Source organism: Alligator mississippiensis, chromosome 2, assembly GCF_030867095.1.
Source record: "Alligator mississippiensis isolate rAllMis1 chromosome 2, rAllMis1, whole genome shotgun sequence".
NCBI classification, from domain to species: Eukaryota; Metazoa; Chordata; order Crocodylia; family Alligatoridae; genus Alligator; species Alligator mississippiensis.
Window position 1 is genome coordinate 276,007,425 of NC_081825.1, and position 25,590 is coordinate 276,033,014.

Genomic DNA, 25,590 nt, shown 5'->3' on the forward strand with positions numbered 1-25,590 from the left:
GCGTGAGGGTTAGATCCTAATAAAGTCCTTGGTACGTTAATCCAACACCCAGCTGTGGAAGTGCTTAAATATACTACATACCTCCCTGTTTGGCTTAAAGGTCCCTAAGTGCCCCCATCAAACCAATCTGTTGGGGCTCCCCAGAGCCCTGAGTCTCTGCCCACTGAGCTGCCACTTGCCTCATGGAACAGACTGAGGTTGCCCCGGGATAGCTCCCTGTCCCAGACCTCAGTTCCTCGGCCTTTACTCCAGACTCTGTAGCTGCAGTGAGGCATCTCTGCCAGCCCCAAGTGGCCCCCGCTTTTGGGTTATGAAGGAAGAAATTATAGGTCCTCCTTTCTACAGAGTGGGGCAGCCTAGATATCACTTTGCCCAGAAGTCACCTCTTCCACAGGCAACCAGTAAGGAGACAAACAACAAAATGATTTATTATAAAAACAGAAGAGACATAAGAAATCAGTAACCATATGCTAAGATACAGACAGAAATATGAGTAAACAAACAAAAGAAAATACTGGAGCAGTAACCTATTTTTACCCTACACCTTAAGTCCAAAGATGCAGTCCTTAATCAGGTTCAAGGGTCTAAATGCAGCCTCTGGCTCTGATCTTGCCTGTCAGGCCTGCTGCATGGACCTGTCAGTTTGGTCTACCCAGCCTTCTAGGTAGGCTTAGCCCTTCTCTTGTACCCGGGAAGACTGAAGACAAAGCCATACTCTCTAGGCAAACAAGTACACTGATTTATAGTGGGGGCTCACACTATGCCAGTCACTTTCTGTCCCCCAAAGGTACGTATTTACCAGACTACAATCCTGCATCCTTTTTAGACATGTAGATATAGATTCCTTAATCTAATCTGCTGTCTCTCTTGTATGTTAGTTTGATCAGCTAGATGTTAGGCTTCTTTTAAAATGTAAATATATCATTCTCTGGCTAACCCATGGCTCCCAAGCCTCTTAGCAGGTCAGCATAGACAAACCAAGGCTAATAGACAAACTAAGTCAAATGCTAATTCTCAGCCATTGACCCTTCTAAGTGTGAACAATTCAAGGTAGGGTGCATACAGAGATTCAGGGAGGTTATGGGGGAGGTTATATCCTGCTAAAAATAGCCACCCAATCCAACTTAGTTCACCCAGATGCGGACCTTACACTTAGATCCATAGTTAGGTGGATCTAAGTGTGAACTGTACAGAAGTTCCAGGAAGGTTTGATTGGTATAAAAATGGCTGACCCAATCTAAGTTAACCCTACTTCCAAGATAGTCTAATTTAGATTGGGTTGGCCAATTTTAGACCAATCTACCTTTCCTGAACTTCTGTACAGTTCCTAGTGCAGCCACAGGGCTGGGAAAGCCCAGCCACTGGCCCCAACCCTTGGGCAGCACTTTTCCTACCCCCTGCCCCCCTGCCCCAGCACCAGGCTATTTTTAGCTCCCTGACCCCTTGCGCCACCTCCAGGCAAACAGCACCCCCTGCGGACCAGCCAACTACGCCTCCCCCAGCCCACCAAACCCCACATCATGCAAGTTGCTCCCAGTGTCAGTTTTATCAGTGTTTGCCAGTGAGAAAGTAAGTCCCAGCAGGAGGAGGGATGGGGGAGGGGGGTACATTTGCCAGGGTTGGGGTCAAGGGAGCTAAAAATAGCTCATGGTCTCAGGGGGTGGGGCAGACAGCCCCCCCATCCCCTCAAGTCCTTTGGACCACAAGCCACTCTGATCCTGCCTGGACCCTAGCAATACCCCCACAAACCCCACCTGCCCCTCCTACCCCCATAAACTCCAACTGTCCCCCCAATCCCTTGCAATACCTCCTGCAGAACCCACCTGACCCCTGATACCCCAATCCCTCCCGCAGACCCCATTAAACCCCTAGATCCCTCCCCATGAATGCCACCCCCCAATCCCTCCTGCAGATCCTGCTTGCCCCCGCAATCCACCCAATTTGGAGGATAAGCTCATAATTCAAATTGGAGAAATGGTCTGAAATAAATGCGATAAAATTCAATAAAGAGATGTGCAAAGTACAACACCAAGGAAGAAAATGTAAAATGCACAGACATAACATGGGAATGAGCTGTTTATGAAGCTGTATAGCAGAAAAGGATCAGGGTGAGGGTAATTAGGGTGGGTCACAAACTGAACACGAATCAACAATGTAATCCAATTGAAAGAAAATCCTGAAAGGGTACATCCTTGTTATGAATACACTTAGACTAAACACTGCTATGAGAAAGTTCCTGTCCATTAGAGAAGTGAAGTGCTGAAACAGGAGTAGCAAGGACAAGAACCTTAACTTGTTTCAAGATGAAGTTTAATAACTTTATCAAGGAAACAGGACTCAATGACCCCAGTATTCCTGCCATTCTTTTTTCCTTTGTTCCTACAGAAGATACAGGAGGCAGATATTCCACTCTCCTCCATGCTGATGAGAACTCAGCTGGAATGCTGTGTCCAGTTTGGGACACTGCTTGTCAAGACAGAGGTAGATTAACTGGGGAGAGTCTAAAAGAGAACAAGAAGAATGATGAAGGTATTGGAAATAATAATCTACTAGGAGTTGAAGGAATTAGGTTTGTGTAATCTACTGAGGAAGAGACCAAAAGAACAGGGAACATAACAGCCTTCCAGTATGCACAGTTTTTTATGAAGAAGACACTAATCAATTGTTCTTTATGTCCACTCATGGTAGAACGGGAATTTTCAGCAGAGAGATTTAAATGAGGTATTGGGGAAAACTTTCTAACAATAGAGGTAGCAAAGCACTGGAATGGGATACCTGGGCATGTCCACACAGGCAGTCACATACACTTGCAGCAGCTCAAATAGCAGCAGCACAAATTTGTGCCGGGAATTTGTTCCTCAGCACACGTGCCTGAACATACACTTTGGTGTGGGGCAAATTGTGCAACTTGGGGCAAACTGAACCTGCCCAGCTCCTTTCAGATCTATGGTAGTATAAAAGGTTGCCTTGGTGAGCAGCTCAGGGAGCTTCTTCAGCTTGGAAAAGCACAGGGTCAGGGGTGATCTGGTGGCTGCCTATAAGTCTATAGGGGTGCTCACCAGGATCTGGGGGGAACGCCTGTTCACCAGAGCACCCCAAGGGAGGACAAGTTCCAAAAGTCACAAACTCCTCCAAGCCCATTTTAGGCTGGACATAAGGAAAAAACTTCTTTACTGTCTGAGCCCTCATGGCCTGGAATAGACGCCCTCCAGAGGACTCTTTTAAGAAACGTTTAGACACATATCTTGCTGAGATCCTTTGACCCTAGCTGACTTACTGCCCTTCGGGCAGGGGGCTGGACTTGATGATCTTCCGAGGTCCCTTCTAGCCCTCATGTCTATGAAACCTGTCTACGAAACTTCTGAGGCCCATCCAGTTGGTGTCTGGAGACACTAGCCTCTTGTACCAGCTGGACTGCTAACCTAGAGTAGCCCCTGCACCCTCTATTTGCTGCAGCAGTCTGGCTGTAGGAGCTGCTGTCTGGCTGTGACCTGCTGCCACCTGTGACAGCATCCATCCCCTTGGACCTGCGGCCCCGGGCTGCGCGCCTGCCAGACCCAGACAGGGACCACACAGCCACCTGGGCTGTGGTATGAGCACTACAGTAGAGCCTCCTGCACCTCTGGGCCTGCTGCCAGTGGGCCATGGCTGCACAGTTGGCTTTTGTTGTCACTGCTGTCATGTCTTCTGGTGCCCCTGCCCTGCCATCTGGGCAACTATTGCCCAGATGAGCTCATTGAGGTGGCCCACTTTCAACTGTCAAAGCATGTCTTCCTGGCCTCAAATGGCCAGGAGGTCAGCCACCTTGTCTGCTCTTTAGCTGGGTCCCAGCTCCTCTGCCCAGGTCCTGCTACTTGCCTCACCAGCAGGGATCCTGTTGTTCCCTGTTTAAAAATTGCAAATTATCTGATAAAACCCCTCAAATTCTCTTATTAAAATTCCCAAAACCTGTGTTCTTCCGCAATTAAATGAAACTTCACTATATACAGAGAGATCAGTTGGGCAAAGTTTTACTGATATTTACAATTTTAAAGCAGTTTGGAAGTCTACCAGTGCCTCTATCATCATAATAAAATGAATTCTAAATATCTATACACTTTGGCATTTGCTTTTGGTTTTTTTTTCATAAAATATTAGAGCTGCCCCTGCCCACTTCACTCATCCAGGTGTGGGGTGTTAAACAGCACTGGGATGCCCTTGCCCCTTACTCCCAACTCACAGTCCCACCACTGCTCCTTACTCCTCACCTACAGACCCTGCCTGCCCCCACTAGCTCCCTCCCAGCAGCAACTCCATCCCAGCACCAGGACATGAGTCCAGATGCAGCTGTCCCACCTGCTGCTTTGTGGCCCTGGACAGTACTAGCCTTTGCTGTTCTGTTCCCTGTGCCTGTGCCCTGGTTCCAGTGATCTCCATGTTGTTCCTGGGAAGCCTTTGACTGGGGCTCAGGGACTGTGCAAGCTCCTTCCCTTCCAGGCTGGCCTCCCCCTGCACAAGCTGCTCAAGGTGGGTAGAGGGGATCTAAGCCTGGCTCTGGTGGGCTCTCCTACCTGGAGCACTCCCCCATCCCCAACCCCCATCTCTCTCTCTCACACAGCCCTGCTGCCATCTCCACCCCTCCACCCAGTCCATCACACCTCCCAAGGTTCCTGGGACCAGGAGCGCCCCCCAGGCCGGGGCTGCATGTCCCAGCACCAGTGTGAGCACGGGGCAGAGCTGCAGTGTGGCAGTTGCTCCCACCAGCAGGTCCCATCCCTGTGAGATTTGTGGAGGGGATGTAGGGTTTGGGGGGTAAGGTGTGGGGTTTGTAGAGGGGGTATGTGGGGGTTTTGTGGGGGGACTTAGGGGGATTTGTGGATGGGTGTAGAGGTGGGTGTAGGGCTTGTGGGGGCAGTGTGGGGCTTATGTGGGGGCTTGGGGGGAAATAGGTGGAGTGGTGGGCTTGGGGGGTTTGTGGGTTGATTGGGGGGGTTGTGTATGTGGGGGCACTGTGTGGGGGTGGGGGGACTATGTGGGAGGGGTGGGTCCCCCTCCTGCCTCTCCACACGGTACACAGCCCCTCCTCCCCCACAGCTGCAGCAGCAGTGGCCATCAGGATGCTTGTGGCCCGGTCCTGGCAGAGACCCCTGGCGGCTGCACATGGCACACAGCACAGCATGCACCCTTGGACAGGACCAAGCCGGCTCTTGCTGTCACATGTACAGCCACTGGGGGTCTGTGCCAGGAGCTGGCCATGAGCAACCTGACAGCTGCTGCTGCTGCAGGGTGGGTCTATGCACCGTGCAGGGTACCCATTCCTCCCACACACTGCCTCTCACCTGACCCATAATCCCCCACCCCCATGTCCTTAGTTACAGAGCCTGGGTCCAATCCACTGCTGCAGCCTTGTCCTGCTCCTATTTGCTTCAGCACATCGAGGCAGCGTGCTGGAGCAGCAAGGACACATGGCAGGCATAGAGATGTTTTGACTGGGTGCTAGAGCATCTCTGTGGAGGACCCAGCTTTCGGTTGCCTCAGGGCACTCTCTGGGAGCATGCCCTGTGCCATGGTTTTTCAGTGTGGTTTTCTTTCTTTTTTTGATACCAGGATTTGCTGGTATGAAATTTTGAGTCCATGCTGCAAATATGCAGTGCAGGGAACATTTTTCCATTCCCAGCGTGCTTCTTGTGGCATCTCAGACTGCTTTGAGATGCCGCAACAGACGCTTGCTTGCTCATCTGGACATGGCCTCTGGGATTGTTACCATTAGAGGGAGCAAACATCCATTATGGAATACTAGCAAATTGCCCATCAAGAATGATGGGGGGTGGGAGTGGGCGGGGACTGAGCCCCACGTCCAGCCCCGCACCCTCCTCCCCCCGCCTCTCTGGGTCTGGCCCTGTTCCCTCCCTCCCCCACCACTGCTCAGGATCCAGCCCTGCTCTACCCCTCCCCCTGCATCCAGCCTCACTCTACCCCACACCGCATCCAGTCCTGCTCTCCCTCCCCTCTCCCCCACCGCCCGGCTTTAACCCTCTCCCCCCACTGCTCTGGGCCTGGCCTCTCTCTATCCCCCCCGCATCTGGCCCCGCCCCCCTTGCTCGGGGTCCAGCCCCACTCTACCCACTCCCCCCTGCCACCTGGGATCTGGCTGCGCTCTACCCCCCCGTGCCGCTCAGGTTCCGGGCCCACTCTACCCCCTCCACCCCCACCACTCCGGGTCCATCCCCACTCTAATCCCCCCTTGGCCCTGGGTCCAGCCCTGCTCTACCCCCCACCCCACTCTGGGTCTGGCCCCACTCTACACCCCTCCCCGCAGCTGCTGCTTTGGGTCCAGCCCACTCTACCCTGGCCACCCCACATCCAGCCCTGCTCTACCCACCTGCCCCGCCACTCCAGGTCTGGCCCTGCTCCCCACCGCTCTGGGTTTGGCCCCACTCTACCCACCCCCACTCCCCTGTCCTGCCTTGCTCCACTCTGCATCCATGTCCACTTGCCTCCCGTCCCCTCCCCTCCTTGTCTGCCACCTCTCCCTCCCTCCTGGCTGTTCTGGGGGGCATCACTGTGATCCCCCCTTTGCCTTCAGGCAGGGAGGTAGGAGAAAGCCCCGCTGCTCGGGTGGCCTAGGCGTGTTCACCGCCACCACAAACTTTGCCAGCAACAGTGCAAACTTGGGACCACACAACCCAGGCCGCAGAGCCAATGGCCACCTGCCCGCTCAGCGGCAAACGCACAGTTGCCCAAAAGCATTACGGACAGACAGACACACAGACAGACAGACTAAACCTTTTATTATATTAGAATCTTGATCCTCCTTTGGAACAAAGAACCAAACTAAGCGACTTCTTGAGGTGTTTTTCAGCTGTGAGATTGTGAATCATTTCTACAGTTTCTGTGTAACTGGATAGCTCTGTGCCCTGGGTGGCAGTGGTGCATGGGACAGGATCAGTGGCCGACAGGTATAACAGGGCAAGCTGCTGCTATCGGGGTTCAGGTGGAAATGTACATGAAGCAACAATTTAAAAACTAAAATTTTGCAATAGAAAAGGGAGGTGATGCAGTGGGGCAGCATTTTCCCTTGGTAATAAACCTCTGACCTGCCAACCCTGCAGCTGCTGCTCTTCCTTGTCCCACAACCAGTGCTGCATGTGGCTGCTGCAGTGGCTGTATGGAAGGTGCAGGGTACTAGGGGAGGGAGAGTGAGGTGCTCCCTGGCTACAGTACAGCACCCTGGCCCCCTTCTGCCCCTCCCTGCTTCAGGCAAGGCCCAGGGCTGGTGCCCCACTGAACCACTCTTGTTATGCCACTGAACCAATGGGCTCTTAACAAAGAGCAGCAGAAGTTCTTTTCCTGAAATGTATGCAGCAACGTCTAACAGAAATGTTTTATTTGTACAATATCTTTGAGTATCACTCCCAAGTCCCAGTGATATACTGTTTAATTTTAGTGCCTGCCTATTGCTTAAAGAGGAAGCTTGTGAGCCCTGACTCTGCCCAGCAACCTCGAATCTCTGTTTAGTTTGCACTGGTCTCCGGATGAGCGTGAAAAATGCAATTGATGTGATTAAGGAGAGGACCAGCAGGTGTTCTCTGCAGTAGCTGCACTGGCCCAGTAACTCGAAGTAAAATGAATCACCTTAGAAGGGCAAGGGTCTGGGAATGGAAAGTACAGTGCAGCATCCATCAAAAATTACTACTAAGGAAAGAAACCAGTGTTTTTGCCAGATGGAAACTGCTGTGGGTGTTAGCAGCAGACTTTGTAGTTTAATGGTCTCTGTTCATCCAACTAATAAATAATTTTCTTAAATGACTCTGCATTGTATAACTACTCAGACCTAATGGAGTGTTTGAATGGGCTGATGAATACTCTTTAAGGTGAATTAATGCATATAACCTTGTCACTCCACAGAAACTGCTCTTCATTGCACTCCAAGCTGCCAGCTTAATCCATATCCAGAGCATTGTTTGTCCTACAATCAGAGCCATTTCTACTGGCACATTAAAAAAAACAATAGGAGGTTATTTATTCACAGGTACTAATTGGAGAGTGAAATAATGGCTTGTGTTGGATCTGCTGTATGCTAGCATAATGTTATCAACATGTAGTAACTAGTCTTTTATTCTAAAAACAGTTAATCATTTAACAACTCTTGAAAGAAAGGAGGACATGTTCTCTTCTGGAACTAACAGCAATTATTTGCCTTTTAACCCAATGTATTAAGAAGTTTCTTCCCACACAACTAATCACATTGAAAATATGCACAAAAATTGTGCAATCAAATTGAAAATTCATCTGGCCACTAATTGCACAGGTAGTCACCCTATTTGAATAGCAAAACCTTGTAATTGTCCATACAACTATATGTGTACGTGCATTTTTGCTTGAAGAACTTGAGTCTTTTTCTTCCTAATACAATCTCAGGGGGAGGTAGATATAATTAGATTAATGGGACCTTATAGAGCTGAGGCTGTAGATGAATCTGTGTTCCCTAAATGGACAGACAAGGTTCTTTGGGTAAATCTGATATCTTGTCTGCCTATGTCCTTAGACCAACATGGCTACAACCTACCCCCCTAAATGGATTCTTTTTTGACTAGGTCATTCTGGTCAGATTCGTAACTACCCCAGCACCCTGGTATTCTATAAAAAATGTTCAATGTACATAAGGAGTGACTATTCAGTATAGCGTTGTTACTGCCTGAATGATAGAGATACATCTATAGAGGCTATAATGGAGTTGTTAATGGTTATAATGGAACTGTTAAAAAACACTTTTAGAAAAGGCTAACCAATGACAGAAAAAAAACAGCCTCAGGTACAGATCTTCAGAGCTGTTAAGAAAACAATGGCTGGTTCATCAGCTAAAGAGAGAAGCTGTCTAGCTGGCTTCATTCAGAGTAGAATGGGATAATCTCCCACAGACAAACATGCTGAGTTTTTGGTTATAGCTATGTTGATCTAAGGACATAGGCAGGCAGTGTTCTTTGGTTAGACACGGTATCTTTTATTAGATCAACTAAAATAGTTGGAAAAAAGTTCTTAGCAAGCTTTTGGGTGCAGTCACCCTTACTTAGTTGGTCTAATAAAAGATATCACATCTAACAAAAGGACCTTGCCTGCCAAAAACAAACATGTTCCTTTGAAGTCAGAAATGAGGAACAAGTTATACCTGGCTGAGTTATCAACAGAGCAGGTTTGCTTTGGTAAACAAGTATGCCTACAGGTCTCGGTTTCTATTTTATCTCTGCATGGTTTGTGCCTTTAAGTAAAAGAATAAATGGTGCTTTGTTTTCTAGAAGTTGGTTTTGAGTTATGTTAGCAAGCTTTTGTCTCTTTAAACAGAAGGGAAATTCCTATAGGGTTCAAACCCCAGCTTGGACCAGCTGAAGTATTCACACCTGGCACCCAGCAGTCTATAACTCAGTTACTAATAGTTACCTTTCCAGCCACCAGGAAACACTTGACACATATTAAGGTTCACTCAAGAAGACCTGAAGAAGGGAAGCACTGCAGCTGGCCTCATAATCATGACACATGGTGCTTGAGGACCTTTGGTCCACCTGTCTAAATAATAAAATTTCTTAGAAAAATCAAAATGGTAATGATACTCCATTGCTTGAAGTTTTGAAAGGTATTTGGTTCCTACAGGTGACTATAATTCAGGAATGTGGTAGGTTTTTTCCTCTTCTTTCTAACTTGTTTTCAGCAGGTTTAGAATTAAGACAAATGCTCACTCTTGCCCTGCCATGGAACTGTTGAAGCAGCCATGTCTGGACAAGATAACTAGATGCTTGACACTGTATATTGTGGTGAGGTTGGGGAATCTAGATATTTTTTGCAATATCAGAGTAAGTGGGAAAGGGCCTGCAAGAAACTGAGAAAGGTGCTTCTCAGGAGGAAATTTAAGTTGTGGTGGTTCCCATAACGGCTTTTCATCACACTGCCATTATAAAGCTTGGGACATTTTTCCTCCTCTCAAATAAGGAAACAGGAAATGCGGGTTCATGCTGTGATTCAATCACTTCATTGCTTGTTCTGTCACATGTGCTACTGTCCTGTCATTTGCTGTCTTTCTCTTTCATATGGTATCAGATATTAACTTCCAAATCTATGAACTACTGACTGGTATTATCACTCGATATGCAGATTTCGTTTGCTCTATCCGGGCATTTGTAAAGGTTGCAGCTTTTGATTAAGTGCTGTGGTGTTTATTGGATGCTGCATTCACACAGGGACTGTCCAAGATGTTCATCTTGTACAGCGTTGTTTTGAAGCATCCATATCCAGATCCCAGTCCGTTCAGCTTGACCCATGCTTCTCTGCCAAAGTTGTGCCCAATAGAGGACTCATTTGATGTTGGTATAAGATGCTGCAGGAATAGGTCTGACTTGTCCCAGGAGTCAGCCACTCTGTTACTGCCCACAGGATTGGTTCAGCACCCACAGTCTCTTCCAGGAGCTTGTGGGCGTCATGTATAAACGGTTTATGGCTTTTAAGCCTCTTAAGCCTCTGTCTATTCAGGTCTTCAGTTAACAGTTGATGGAGCAGGCGATTTTCATCATCTCTTGCCTGTATTGCCAGTAATCATGTTAAGGTCTGTCTTCTTATATCACGTGGTCTAATGCCCAAGAATACAGTGAGTACATCTGTGTGTGTAAGTTTTGCATCCTGTTAGAAGTCTCAGCGCACTGTTAAGTGCAGTGTTGAGCTTTTCAGTGACAACTTCTGGACTATGCAGGAGCACAACACTCTGCTGGGGCATGTACCATTGCGAGCACAGAGGTTCTGAGCACCTTGACATTGGCACCCCATGTCATGCTGGCTAAACATCTTCAGGCAGCTGCCTGTGCAGAGACTTCACTGCTGGCCTTCTGAATGTGATGTTTATAAGTGAGGAAACAGTCTAATGTGACTTCTAGGTAGGTTGGAGTATTTTCATGGGGGAAGATGTGGTTGCCTATTCCGATATTCAGCATGCTCTTCCAAAAATCTGACTTCCAAAAATCTGGAGAAAAGCTGACATCATTGCTATCCTGAAACCCAGGAAACCACCAGAGAATCCTAAGGGCTACCAACCCATCTCACAACTCTGTCCATACAAACTCGTGGAGCATTTAATCCTGAACAGAATAGCGGACATCATTGATCCCCAGCTCCCAAAAGAACAAGCTGGTTTTCAGGAAAAGGTGGTGTACCACTGATCAAGATACATTACTTGTATCTGACATAGAAAATGCATTTGAGATAAGGCAGAAAACAAGAACAGTCTTTATTGACCTTACAGCCTCCTATGATACTGTATGCCACCAAGGCCTCAAAAACATAAACTGACCTCAAGTTATACATTTTCCTCATGAACATGATCTTCAGCAGATCATTTAAACTCACTACTAGCCAGGGAGAAAAAAGTAGAGTACAAACTCTGAAGAATGGAGTCCCCCGGGATCAGTGCTAGCATCAGTACTTTGCAATGTATATACCTCAGACTTCCTGCATATGACATCTAAGTGATACATGTACACTGATGATGTCTCCATAGTAGCCCAAAGATCTGCTATGACAGAACTGGAAAAGATACTGAGTACTGACATGGAACTCATTGCTGACTACCTCCGCAAGTGCCGCTTAAAGTTGAGCATCAATAAATTAGTATCATCCCTTCTACCAGGACAATTGTTGAGCCAAGAGCATGCTGAATTTCCTGCCTTTTCTACTAAAATTCACTGTGGCTTGATGGCACATATTGGAACATTACATAATACTTCTCAGGTTGGAAGGTATTACTGACAGCCATCAAGTGGGTCTCTGACATACAGAGAACCACAGATTTCACGAGAGCCTGGTGCACTAACCAACCTTTGTTGAGAAGGAAAAGTGGGGAAAAATGGAAGGAGCACTTAAGCCTCTTCATGGAGAATGGTGATCAGATAGCTTCATAGCAAAGTCTAAATATGTGAGCCCAGAGGATTTGCTTGGAACTGTTGCAAAAGCATTGATTAGGAGACTGACTGGTTACAGGTGTGTGCACCTGCATGTGAGAGACAGAAAGCAAGAGAATGGTGCAGTGTGCTTTTTGGGAGGAAGCAAAAAGAACTTCACTTGGGCTTGATACTTTCTGGAAAGGCAAGATTTATTGTTTTATTTCCTGGTGTTTGTTGTCCAGTGTTCAGGGAAACAGCATCTGGACCACCACATACATTTCCAGTGCCGTATGTTCAAAAGATTAACTCAAACTGGACCAGGTGCAGACTCTGCAGAGTAAGGCTACTGGGATGATCAGAGAAATGGAAGAGCTTATTTTATAAGGGGAGGCAAAAATAGCTTAGGAAAACAAGGATCAAGAGGGAATAAGGATTGCTGTATATAATTATATTCAGGAATGAGATGTGTATAATTACATTCAGAGAGTGAGAAAATTTATTTAAGCTAAACAGGACATGTTGGCACAAGAACAAAACGGCACAAAAACTGACTGTGATTAATTTAGGCTCGAGATCAGAAGAAAGTTTTCAATGATCAGAGTGTCTGAAGCAACCATTCAATTGGACTTTCAGGAGAAAAAAGCTAGGGATTGATACATTTATGAAAGAGCTTATATGAGGTGATGCCAGCAATAGCAGGGACTGGACTCAGTAACCCAGGGTGTCCTTTCCAAGCCTCTTTCCCTAAAGGGACTTAGTGCGAGTTCTCTGCAAGTAAACATGATAGTTCTTTGGAACAGTCTGATTCACATAATCATTTTCTCCGCCGGATGGTACTATTATGTGGCAAGGCTTTAAACATTTGCTAACCATCTGGGCTACAGGGAAAATGTGATGAAAAGGACAGCTTGCTAAATTCAACCACAAGTACAACCCAGGACCAGTGATTGTTCCCACCTACATTTCCCCATCCGTCGCTGCATCATGACCACATACTTCCAGAAGTAGAAGCCTCCCAGATGTCTCTGTGGATGTAAGGTGCACAGGATCTCTGCCAGGTAGGATGTGAATTCACAGATCAGTGGACCCATGCTTAATTTGCCGCTACATGTAGATGCCCAAGGGGAGGGCAGTTTCCTAGGAAATCTTCTGGTTAAATTCAAACAGTGAATTTTACCAATAGATATGTAAGAAATACTGATAGATGAAAGAAGGACTGTCTCACAGCAGGTCATTGCTAGTGTCCCAATGCTATGCTCTGTCCTGACTAAATAAGACCAACAATGAGGAGGAAGACATTCAGGTGCTCTTCTATAGCATTTTTCTTGTGTAATATAAATAGGTAGATCAGGAGGTTATCATATGGTTCAGGTCACTCTGTATGTACAAAGTAACTAAATCTCCCATAACCCTTTAAGAAATGTTGTGGTGATTGCTTAAAAGTACAAAACAAAACTGCAGATCAATATAAGGGAGGACGCAAAGGTTGAGTGGAACCTGCGAGAGACATTGGGTAGGGGTGATCATTCCAGTTGCATCCACAGTTATTTTTCAGCCATTGGTAGAAGCAATCAGGATCGATGACATCAGTTACACTTTAAACCAAGAGCTTGCTTGTTCACTTCTGCAAAGAAATGTTTCCTAGATAAGTACTCAGGTTGAAAAGCAATGTGCTTCCTCTGAACAGTCAAGTTAATAGTATCCTGTGCATGATCAATAGTTAAGATTTTCTTCCCATGAGCTTCTATCTAGAGAATGAGTTTGAGAATTACTTCATGTTTAAACTGCTTGCCCAAAAATCTACCAGTTAGGGCAAAAAATGAACTACCAATACAGGGGCACCAAAACCTCATGACTCTTCCCCCTTTACAATTGATAAGAGCAGTCATTTTTTTCTGAATTCTCTTTAGCAGTCTCAGTTATGGTAAAATGGCCATCCCTGCCCACCACTTGATAGCACTGAACTCCTGTATCACGAGAAGAGACTGCTCTGTTATCACCACTGGATGCTATTTTGCAAGCTTTACAATGTCAAGAGACCACTTTCATTACTGCTGTAACTTCTCTGTTGGTGTCTCAGCTGAGATACACTACGGCTCTGTCTACACATATAAGTAAAAGCACAAATGGATCTAATGTGTGATCCACACAATTTTGCCTCCTGCCATGTTACAAGTGCATGGCAGGTGGCATGACTGTGGGACGGCATATTAGATCCAATTGCGATATTGCTCAGTCCAGGGCTCCCCCTGCATTGGCAAGAAGCAGGCTCCCACAGCTGGGAGCCCCCTTTGGGTCCACACCAGCCAGGGCCAAGAGACCCCGCAGCTGAAAGAGCTTCTGGTCCCAGCTGTGCCTCACTCACGACCGGGACCAAGAGTCCCACAACTGATGGGGATCTGGCTCCAACTGCATCTCACGTGAGGCACAGCTGGGACTGGAAGCCCCATCAATTGCAGGACTGTTGGTCCTGGCTGCAAGTGAGGAACTGGACCAAGAGCCTGGTGTGACCTGGGGATTTCACACCTTACCCCCCAGCCTTGGGGATCACAGCAGCTTCCAACTCCTGGGCTTGGATTTTTTCACTGGGCAAGGTGTATCCCTATGGCTGGGATCCCTGTCAGCTGAAGGCGCTCCTGGCCATAGGGGAGACCTTGCTACATGTGCATATTAAAGCTCAGCAGCAACCAGCTATAAAGTTAGTACATATTTCAAGGTCTAACTTTATAGCTGGTTGGAGCCTTTTATTGTGTGGTAGCTACTCATAGATTCATAGATTCATAGATGTTAGGGTCGGAAGGGACCTCAATAGATCATTGAGTCCGACCCCCTGCATAAGCAGGAAAGAGTGCTGGGTCTAGATGACCCCAGCTAGATACTTATCTAACCTCCTCTTGAAGACCCCCAGGGTAGGGGAGAGCACCACCTCCCTTGGGAGCCCGTTCAAGACTTTGGCCACTCGAACTGTGAAGAAGTTCTTCCTAATGTCCAGTCTAAATCTGCTCTCTGCTAGCTTGTGGCCATTGTTTCTTGTAACCCCCGGGGGTGCCTTGGTGAATAAATACTCACCAACTCCCTTCTGTGCCCCTGTGATGAACTTAACGGCAGCCACAAGGTCACCTCTCAACCTTCTCTTGCGGAGGCTGAAAAGGTCCAGTTTCTCTAGTCTCTACTCGTAGGGCTTGGTCTGCAGGCCCCTGACCATATGAGTTGCCCTTCTCTGGACCCTCTCCAGGTTATCCGCATACTTCTTGAAGTGCGGCGCCCAGAATTGCACGCATTACTCCAACTGCGGTCTGACCAGCGCCCGATAGAGGGGAAGTATCACCTCCTTGGACCTATTTGTCATGCATCTGCTGATGCACGATAAAGTGCCATTGGCTTTTCTGATGGCTTCGTCACACTGCCGGCTCATGTTCATCTTGGAGTCCACTAGGACTCCAAGATCCCTTTCCACCTCTGTGCCACGCAGCAGATCATTCCCTAGGCTGTAGGTGTGCTGGACATTTTTCCTCCCTAGGTGCAGCACTTTGCATTTCTCCTTGTTGAACTGCATCCTGTTGTTTTCTGCCCACTTGTCCAACCTATCCAGGTCTGCCTGCAGCTGTTCCCTGCCCTCCGGCGTGTCCACTTCTCCCCATAGCTTTGTGTCATCTGCAAACTTGGACAGAGTACATTTGACTCCCTCGTCCAAGTCACTGATGAAGACATTAAAGAGTATCGGTCCAAGTACCGAGCCCTGCGGGACCCCACTGCCCACACCCTTCCAGGTCGAGACCGACCCATCTACCACGACTCTCTGGGTGCGAACCTCTAGCCAATTCACTACCCACCGGACTGTGTAGTCATCCAAGTCACAGCCTCTTAACTTGATCACCAGTATGGGGTGGGATACCGTATCGAAGGCCTTCCTGAAGTCTAAGTATACGACATCCACCCCTCCTCCTGTGTCCAGGCGTTTCGTAACCTGGTCATAGAAAGAGACTAGATTGGTCAGGCACGATCTGCCCACCACAAACTCGTACTGGTTTCCCCTCAGCATAATTTGCCCTGCCGGGCTCTCACAAATGTGAGCCTTGATAATTTTTTCAAAGACTTTACCAAGGATGGAGGTGAGACTGACTGGCCTATAGTTGCCCGGGTCCTCCTTCCTCCCCTTTTTGAAAATGGGGACCACGTTAGCCCTTTTCCAGTCCTCCGGGACTTGGCCCGTGCGCCATGAGCGTTCGAATATTCCCGCCAGTGGCTCTGCAATGATGTCGGCCAGTGCCTTCAGCACCCTCGGACGGAGCTCATCCAGGCCTGCCGACTTAAAGGCATCCAGTTCTTCCAAGTGACTCTGCACCATCTCAGGGTCTACGTATGGTAGTCTGGTGCCTTGCTGCTGCCTCTCTACAACCCCAGTGAGAGCCTTGTCGTGCCCCTCGCTTAGGAACACTGAGGCAAAGAACTCGTTGAGGATTTCAGCCTTGTCCCCCCTGTCTGTCACCAATTGTTTCTGCCCATTTAGCAGGGGTCCTATTCCTCCCTTGGCCTTCCTTTTACTCCCAATATATCTAAAAAGCAATTTCTTGTTGTCTTTTACTTGGGTTGCCATCCTCAGCTCCATGGTAGCTTTGGCCCGTCTAACTGCCTCCCTACAAGCACGAGCAGCCGAGGTATATTCATCTTTAGTGATCTCACCTTGTTTCCACTTTTTATGTGCTCCCCTTTTGGCCCTTAGGCTGCCCTGGATTTCTCTGGTCAGCCATGGAAGCCTCCTGGCCCCTTTCCCTCTTTTGCCTTGCTCGGGGATCGTCTTGCTTTGTGCCCGAAGGATCGTTTCCTTAAGGCACAGCCACCCTCCTTGGGCTCCCATCCCTTCAAAACTCCTACTCTGCAGTGCGTCCTTGACTAATCGCCTGAGTGCATTGAGATCAGCTTTCCGAAAGTCTAGCACTTTCACCCTACTAGTTACCTTACCCACTCGCCGTCTTATGTTGAATTCTATTATTAGGTGATCACTGTCTCCCAAATGGCTACCTATCTGGAGGTCCCCTATCATGTCATCCCCTGTTGCCAATACCAGATCCAGTATGGCATTCCCCCTAGTGGGACCATGCACCTCCTGTGTCAGGTGGAGGTCCTGTACACAGGTTAGAAACCTGCGTGAGCGATGGGACCTTGCTGTCTGCGTCTCCCAGCAGATGTCCGGGTAGTTTAGGTCCCCCGTGACTACCGCCTCTTTAGCTTTTATGGTCTCCGAGAGTTGCCTCACGAGCCCCGCATCTATTTCTTCCCCTTGGTGTGGGGGTCTGTAGCAGACCCCTACCACCAAATCCCTTTCTCCTTGCCCCCCATGTAGCCTAACCCACAATCCTTCTACTTCCTCAACCTTGGATTCTGTCTTGATGAGGGTTGATGTATATTGCTCACTGACATAAAGTGCAACCCCCCCCCCCCTTTCTTCCCACATACTTTGCATGTGTAGCTGGTTTTATGGTAATTGTGCCATTAACCAGTTAATTGTGCAATACCTGTAATGTGTAGAGGGGGCCTACAATAGATTGGTCTACTACTGGGGTGAGGGGATTTGCATGAAGAATTCACCATTTGCTGCCAGGACTGTGCCATTTACCTCCTAGAGAACAGAAACAATGGAGAGTCCTTAATCTTTGATCCCATTCAACTGAAAGCATCTTGGAGCAATGGCATGACTAAAGCCTAGAAAAAGCAGTCTGACCAATCTTGTTGGAAAGGACTTCAGCTTGGAGAGTGGAATATCCCCAAACAGGAGAACAAAGACATTGGTCTTAAAATCCAGAGCCTGAGCTACTTGGGGAGTAGTCAGAGACAGAGGATGTTTTAGGCAAGAGAGAGGAACAAAAAGGGGTAAACTTTTGTAGTTTGCAGGATCCCTTTCTTACTGAGTGACCAGCCAAGATCAAAAGATGCTGACCTGGAGGCTGGTAGGAGGGAAACTTCTGACTGTGACTCCATGATTTGCATGAGAAGCTATGACCTGGGTAAAGAGGATCCTGGGCTCTTTGAAGGACTCTAAAGAGAATGCTGCAGAGTAGTGGTGAGGAACCTGGCACAGGGAGACATGGAAAATTTCATTTTACTTTGTCTGGATCTATGTGTTGTTTGTGATATCTAAAGTGAAGTGTTATTGTATTTAGACATGTTTGTAAAGCTGCTTCTTCTATTTGCTCTCTTTGTTCTGTGTCCCTGAAGAAGTAGATTTAAACCCAAAGTTTCCATTAGATGGAGATCTGGAAAGGAAGTGTGTGTTGTGTTGGGAGGGGGTCAGCAGTGCTGGTCCTGAAATCTGTTGTAGGAGTACCAGACACAGGGCTTGTCCATCCTGGGGGGTTATGTCCTGGGGAGTGTGGGGCTCAGCTTGCCATACCCTATATAAGTCTGCTGATGTGCTCCAGAGCCATGGGGTTATCCTGGGCTCATCCCTAGGACCCACTAGGCACGTCTACATGAGATGCTACTGCACAGTGGTTACTGCTCATTTATTTAGTACACATACCCACACCATCCCATACTCCCACCCCAACCACATACCCTGCACCCACACCCCCTCCACACCCATCTCCCACCCACCATACCCACTTCCCACACACAGCACCCCCATACCTGATCATACACAATAAGACTGTATTTTGAGCTGTTATGCAATCACCTCTAGATACACTATGCAAACACACATAAATCAAGGCAAAAATATTTTTGTAATACAATTATAGTAGATGCTAGATTTTTTTAGTGTATTATTTGTTGGTTTTTTTCTGGTTTCAAGATGGCAACCCCCGCCCTCCCAAAACAAGTACTTCTGGAGCAAGGGGAGGGACTTCTGGTGGCAAAGGTCAAGGGCTAGGGCAGGACTTCTGGTCCCAAGATGGTAGGAAAGGGGCAGGGCACCTATCAAGGGGCAAGGTTACCCTTGCAGCCCTCAACAGCTCACCAAAACTCGTTAAGTGGCCCTCCAGCAGAAATAATTGCCCACCCCAGCTTAAGATCTTTTCTCAACTGAACAAAAGTATTTAAGCCATTTATGTATATGCTTATTTATTGAAGACATGAAATATTATATATATGCACATATTATCCTGTGCAGCGTGACATTCTAATGTTTTCTGAAATGATTAGTTTTTTACATTATTCATCTCTAAACTGTGGCTGTTCATCATGGGAGTTGTTATTCAATTGATTTGACAGCTCACCTTTTCAATGAGAGAACATGTAGAATGAAATAGGAGTACAAGACTGCACTGAAGTCTATAGCAGAACCCTCCTGATTTCACCCTTTGTTTAGAAAAGCTTGACGGAAGAGAAGCAGCTTCAATTTCCCTCTCCTGTCTTCTAGAAAAAATATTTGATACTGCTTTTATGACACCACATGGTGGACAATCTTCTACATTTATTTAGTTAACTTTTGGAAATTACGTTTGCTGTTAAAAATGTGTACCGTTTCTGGTTTCAGCTTCTAGAGACTCCTACACCCTTGTTAGGCCTTTGCATAGTAGACTAACAACCATTTTATTCTGGTTATCTTCTGCCTTTTACTATAAGCAAGTTGCTTCTCTGCAGAGTGTAATCTGTGATTGATGCTTAAGCATGAGGCATGTTCTCCAAACTTTACATCAATCACAGCTCTTTTCTGGATCAACCAAAACTCTTTCCAACTATGTGGTTTGTTGTCTCATTTGGTGTCCCTACTTAAAAACAAAGTGTTGTATATAGAGGCAATACTATCTCTAGTAGACTTGCTTGATATCCCCTTGATAATACCAGGTTTGAATTATACTCCGACCCCTGGGGGGATCTGCAGCAGTGGCAGCTGGAAGACGGAAGGAGCCACTGCCGCCACCACTGCAGCAGCCTGAGCTGCTTAGAAAGACGCAGGGTGGGCCAGGAGCTCTTATCTCCCAGGGGGGGCTCTTGGCTCTTATGTGGGGGCTTATGGGGAGCTCTCATCTCTTATGGGAGGCTCAGTCCCCCCTGAGCCTCCACCCATATTTCACACCCTGGATAATACACATATGAGGATTGCTGTACCAGTTAGTACAGGTATGGTATCTAGAGTCAGTAGTGTAACTGGAAGGTGAGGCAAGAATGGGGGAGCAGAGCTGCTCTACTGTGCCTCTGCCTAGAATCCCCTTCAGGGTAGGGTGAGCATATGTCCTGTTTTAGTTGGGACAGTCTCGGATTTTAGACACTGGTCCCAGCCAGCTGCTGGGAATTATAATGGGTGTCCTAGAAAGACAAGGGCACAGGGCACAGTCTGGTCAGGAGTTGGAGCAGTGCAGAGTGCCTTGCAGGTGGGCAGGCAGGCACTGCTGCCTGCTTGACATGCAGACCCGACTGCGCTAGTTTGTAACAGGTTGGGGTGGGTGGAGGGTGGGCAGTGTCCCAGATTTCCTAGGTGTTGTCCCGGTTTTCCAGGATTTCCATATGGTCAGCCTACTTCAAAGTCGCTACTTTCTGGTGTGTGTCCCTTTATCATGTAAGTGTGACCTTCATTCTATTTCTAAATGTAAGATCTTGCACCTGACTGTATTAAAATGTTGTTTGCTTTCAGCTTACCTAGTGATCCAGATCACTCAGCCACCTGGCCTCATAGCTGTTTACCAGCACTCCACTTTGTGTGCTATATTCAGTGGCTGCAAAAGGGATCGCTTTACATTTTCTTCTAGTTTATTGATAAAAATAGTGACTAATGCTAAACTAAGAACTGATCCCAGCAGGGCAGCAATAAAAAGACACCCTGCCATTTAGGATGCCACACTAACAATTTCATTCTGAGGTATCTCACTTTAGCCAACTTAAATTATGTTACATATTGATTTTATGTCGTACTATCTTTTTTGAAAAATCAGAATGTGCCCTATTGCTTCAAAACTCTTACAGAAACTTGCAGAGCAAGTAAAGTAGATGTAATTTGGAGTGGATGATTCCTCAGAGTGATGATTAATTTGATAATTAGGCTTGTCAAAATGTAATTACAGCACAATTTGTAATATATAAAATTAATTGACAATGTGTGAAATTAATTATAGTAGTAATAATGGGACACACCAATATGCTTTTATTAGTAGTATTAGTTAATAATATAAAATATATAGATACTATTCATTAACTGCAATAAAATCATTAATTAACTGGCCATATTCCCCTGACCATATTTGCTAATATGAATAAAACATTAGACAAGTCTATGGGGAGGCTCTTTTCAAGAGAATGTATTTCACCTCTAGCAAGGCTAGGAGCTTGGGAGAAAGAAGAAAAAAATAAGGATGCCCCCTTCCAAAGTGGCCAGAAATCCATAGTAGTTCTGTGACTAAAATAACCAGTAACAGCAGAGCTTTGAGACCAGGGTGCTTGCACTTCTCACAAGCCTGTGATTTTAAAAGAAGCAAGATTGTTGCAGTTGCTGAGGCACTAATGCACAGTGGCAGGCTGACTTGGTGGATATATGCAGCAGGTCCCCAGCACGAAAATGGGTTTACCAGTGGCAGATGCACATGTGTAAAAATGCCTGGGCCTTTAGCTTGAAAAGCGAGGTGGGTGGTGAAGTACCCACGGCCTTTTAAATGTATTCTTAGTGAAGGGCAAGTATCCCAAAATGTGCAAGTAAAATTTTTTTTTTTAACAAGTCTGTAAAAAATTTATTTAAATGATGTTATACTGTTATGCCACCATGAACAAAGTCACTGCTGGGCTTGTGGAATGATTTAATAGACCTTGGAAATCTCAGATATGGAAATATTTTAGGACCAACAACACTTTCTGCCACATTGATGTTTTATCCAGGTTTATAAAGGGTAACAATCTGCAATATTATTTAAGTATTGGTGGCAGACCTATTGCTGTTTTCACTGTGATGAAAGCTACTTCTAGGGGGAAGTTTTTGATCTACTTCAAGAAAAGTTAAGGAAAGAAAAAGAGCAATGCTTTGTGTGATGGCTCGGTTGGCACAGTAAATTAAACAGCTGAGTGGAAGCCTGTCAACACTCCAACATTCAGATACAAAGGAAATCATTACTCTCTATTGAAGGTGAGAGAAAAAATGAATGGTGAAGGCTTCTTTATCACTTTTTCTAGCAAGGCAAACAGTGGGCTTTTCCCACAAAACACCATTTTGGAATACAGTCTACAATAGTAGTTAAGTTGTGGACCTCCAGGGGTCCTTGAAGTCAGGTTAATGGAAGTTAAGTTTTGCAGTCATAGTATCTGTGATGGCACCCTTTTTGAAATGTCTTCTAGGACTAAGAAACGTAGTCTGTTCGCATAACTGGGCTAGTCAACCACACCAAATTACTGGAACGTATGAACAGAGCTATAGTTAGCTCGGTCCTCCGAGTTTGTCATAATCTATGAATCTGCAAGTAGAACAGGTAGATTTGAAGCTTCCAATGGTACTTGTACATTTTCTGCCACCAAGGAACTAGCCAATATTTTGGAGGTATCCCCTGTTCACACAAGAAAAGTTCTCTTGCTTGCAGATATTATGGGGGTCATTTTTGTATCTACTTGTGGATATTGTAAAATAATAGATTGTGAGAGACTTTTCTACACCCATCCATAGAAAGAACAAAGTGTTTATCAGTACCTATAGTTGATGAATGGGGCAGATGGGGAGGCACGTGCCCCCTTTAAGATTGGCAGCCGTCGAAGCCGCTGCTGGCTTGTGCGGGCAGATGCCACTTGCACCCCACCCCCCAGTTGCTGCCAACGCGTCCGGTGGCATTTAAAAATCTATGAAATCTATGCAACCTGTTGAACACCTATAAGACACATTGACCCAAAACACTGAGAACAACCTAACCTGCCACAAGTAAAGCAGGCAGGTGAGGATACTGTCAATGTCCTGCCATTCCTAGGGTTATCAAATACACTTGATTCACTGCATGCAGATATGGGTATCATCCAGCCATCTCATATCCTCAGTAAACTGTTTCACTAATAGGGATTTCTTGGACAAAACCTGTTTCCTAGTGACTGGTTCTTAGATGACAGGCTGTTCTGGATGCATGGTGGTCAACACCCACCCACACACGCAACCAGGCAAACCCTGGGTTGCTGTGTACCTAACAAAGCGTGGCCACGTGAGAGGGTTTTTAATTTTCCCCTCCATTAACAAGGCTACTTTCTCTCAAACAAGTAATATGATACTTTTAAGCAAAAATGCCTGCAAAGCCATATGGTAAAATAGACAATCATAAGATCCCCACCCTGTTGCCTGCAGATATTACTGTGTGGAGGTGTAGGGTTTGTTGGGTTTTTTTTAACATCATAGCAAGAACTTATCTTTTAAACAAATTCTAAAACCATATTCTAAGTACTTTAGTGCAAAACAGTTGAATGGCGATGTGATTTGTAAAAATTAAGTCTAAAAGCTTGAATGTGTAGACCTGGTCAAAGCATGTTTCAAGAAGCCCCGACATATGCTTCTGCCATGAATTTCATCATTATTTTTTTAAAATACGTGTCCCTTATTGGGTTGCGTTTGAAAGATAAACTGGTGTCTATCTTTTATTATTTTTTCCTTTTACCACCATCAGTTCAAAGATATTAAACCTAGATCAGGGGTGGGCAAAGTCCAACTCATGGGCCAGATTGAGCCTGCAGTAGACTCCATTTCCCAGCAGCCCCTGCTTGCATCCCTGCAACTGGTTTCCATGGAGAACCCGGCAGTGGCAGTACTATGACAGCACAGGGCCAGGGTTTCCATGAAGACCAACCCCAGCAGCACTGGCAGGGTGTGCAGCTGGGTGGGGAGCTGCTCCAGGGCCAGGGTCTTGTGGTGGTGACAGCATGGTCTGGAGCCAGGGCAGAACCCCAACCCACTGCCCGCATGCCACAGGCAAGGGTGTGCAGGCAGCAGATTATAGCTCTACCCTGGTTCTGGACCACACTTTCACTGTCACAGGATCCCGACCCTGGAGCAGCTCCCCACTCAGCTGTGCACCCTCCATGAGGTCTGTGCACCCTCCTTGAGGACTGAGATAAGCCAAGCTAGGAGAAGATCAACAAGTGCATCAATGAAAAAAGGGTAGGGAGGTCATTGAGAAGGCTGAGAGAAGTCATTGATGCTAATGGTCTGCAGCAATCCCACATGACAGTTTGGGGTGGTCCCCTGCTATCACCGCCCCCTCTGCTGGGGTCTCCCATGGAAACTAGCCACAGCAACACAGGTGGGGGCTGCTGGGAAATGGAGTCCAGCCGCTGGCCAGATCTGCCATTTTGCTCACCCCTGACCTAGATAGTCAAGTTGAATAGTAAAATATAGATTAAAACCAATTAAAGCAAGAATGGAAATATTAAGGATTTCAAACCACAACCTTTCAAAATGGGACCAAGCCAATCTTTTAGGACTTAAGCCATTTTCAGTGTTTAGGAGACAAAAAAGTAAGTGGCAGTAAAGCCTCTTGATCAAGTCTTGAGTCTGGCAGACATTTTCATATGTTACCAGTGTTGCCTATAATAAAGGAGTGTGCTCAGTTCAGCTACAGCTTTCAGAAAAACATCCCAGCCCTAAGTTGTGCATTTGGTACAGACAAGATAAGCCTGGCTGATTCCCTTGACTAAATCAAACACGCTGGATCCATTAACAACTGACATTTTGTACACAAAGCCCCCTTATCATGCCAAGAAGAAATGTTATTTTTATTCTGGCTCAATATATGTAATGATAGTTGGACAGTTTTATTTTAATGCTTATTCCCAGGGTCCAACCCTTCCAGAATAACTTGGTTGTGATTCTTTGATGTTTCTAGGAGTTTGTGAGTCACCCTATTCTCCTATTCTGGTAGGAAGAGACATCTTTTTCCTTTTTCCACATAACCCTAATTCATGTAGGCTAGCTATTTTTGAAACACAGCTGTGTAAAGTTTAGCTCTTTCATATTCTGTTAAACCTGCTCTTTGGAGAAAGTCCTTCATTTCAGCACCCAGTAAGCATATCACTGTAAGTCTCGTGTTTTTGTCTGCACTTGGAGGAGCACTTAATTGCTCAAACTGGTACCTAGGTATGACAGTCCCACCCCAAATATTCAGTTAATTAGTCAAAAGCCCTGTTATCAATTGTAAGCAAAACTTAACTGTGGTATGATGAAACCTCTGGTCTAGGTTGTTGCACCAGCTGCTTCTTTCTTGTGAAAGAGAACCTTTTATTAGACAGAGCTCTTATGAATTTCCATCACTCTTTTAGCAGGCACACTTGCTTCTGTGTCAAAGCTATGTTTCCCTTTATACTGTTGAGAGCTATTTCTCAGATGGCCATTAGTAAGGCATCAGAGGCTGAACCCAGTGGAGCATTCCTATGTTCTGGAGGTGGAGCAGTGGGGGAGTGAATGGATTTGATAAGAAACTTTGAAAAGGGCAGGTTTCTCTTCACACTACCAGGCATGTTATCAGACAGCAGTTCTAAAATAAGTCTGCCAATAATCTATATTTTTTCTATAGACTGTGTGGGGGGGGGAGGGGAGGGGGAGGAAGGTGTTTCTGCACATGTGTACCCTTCTTTCCTCCTTTTCTTACATTCCCCAAAGTATAAATTACTGTCCAGTCTGGTGAGAAAATCTTGTTTTTACATCTATAACTTTGTGGTGTAGAAGCATGTAAATCTTTCACCAGGTAAACTTAAAGCTTTTTGATAGCATCTTCAAAAGGTTCTAGATCAGAGGTGGGCAATTATT

General features: G+C 46.4%; 1 long non-coding RNA gene across 1 annotated transcript in view; it reads left to right on the plus strand.

The window, feature by feature from the left end:
- Positions 1–20,310: 20,310 nt before the first annotated feature.
- The window catches only part of LOC109281686 (uncharacterized), a 40,255-nt gene continuing 34,975 nt past the window's right edge, over positions 20,311–25,590 (plus strand). The window contains exon 1 of the long non-coding RNA XR_002088441.1: positions 20,311–20,397. This is a non-coding gene — a long non-coding RNA (uncharacterized LOC109281686). The remainder of the gene's footprint in view (positions 20,398–25,590) is intronic.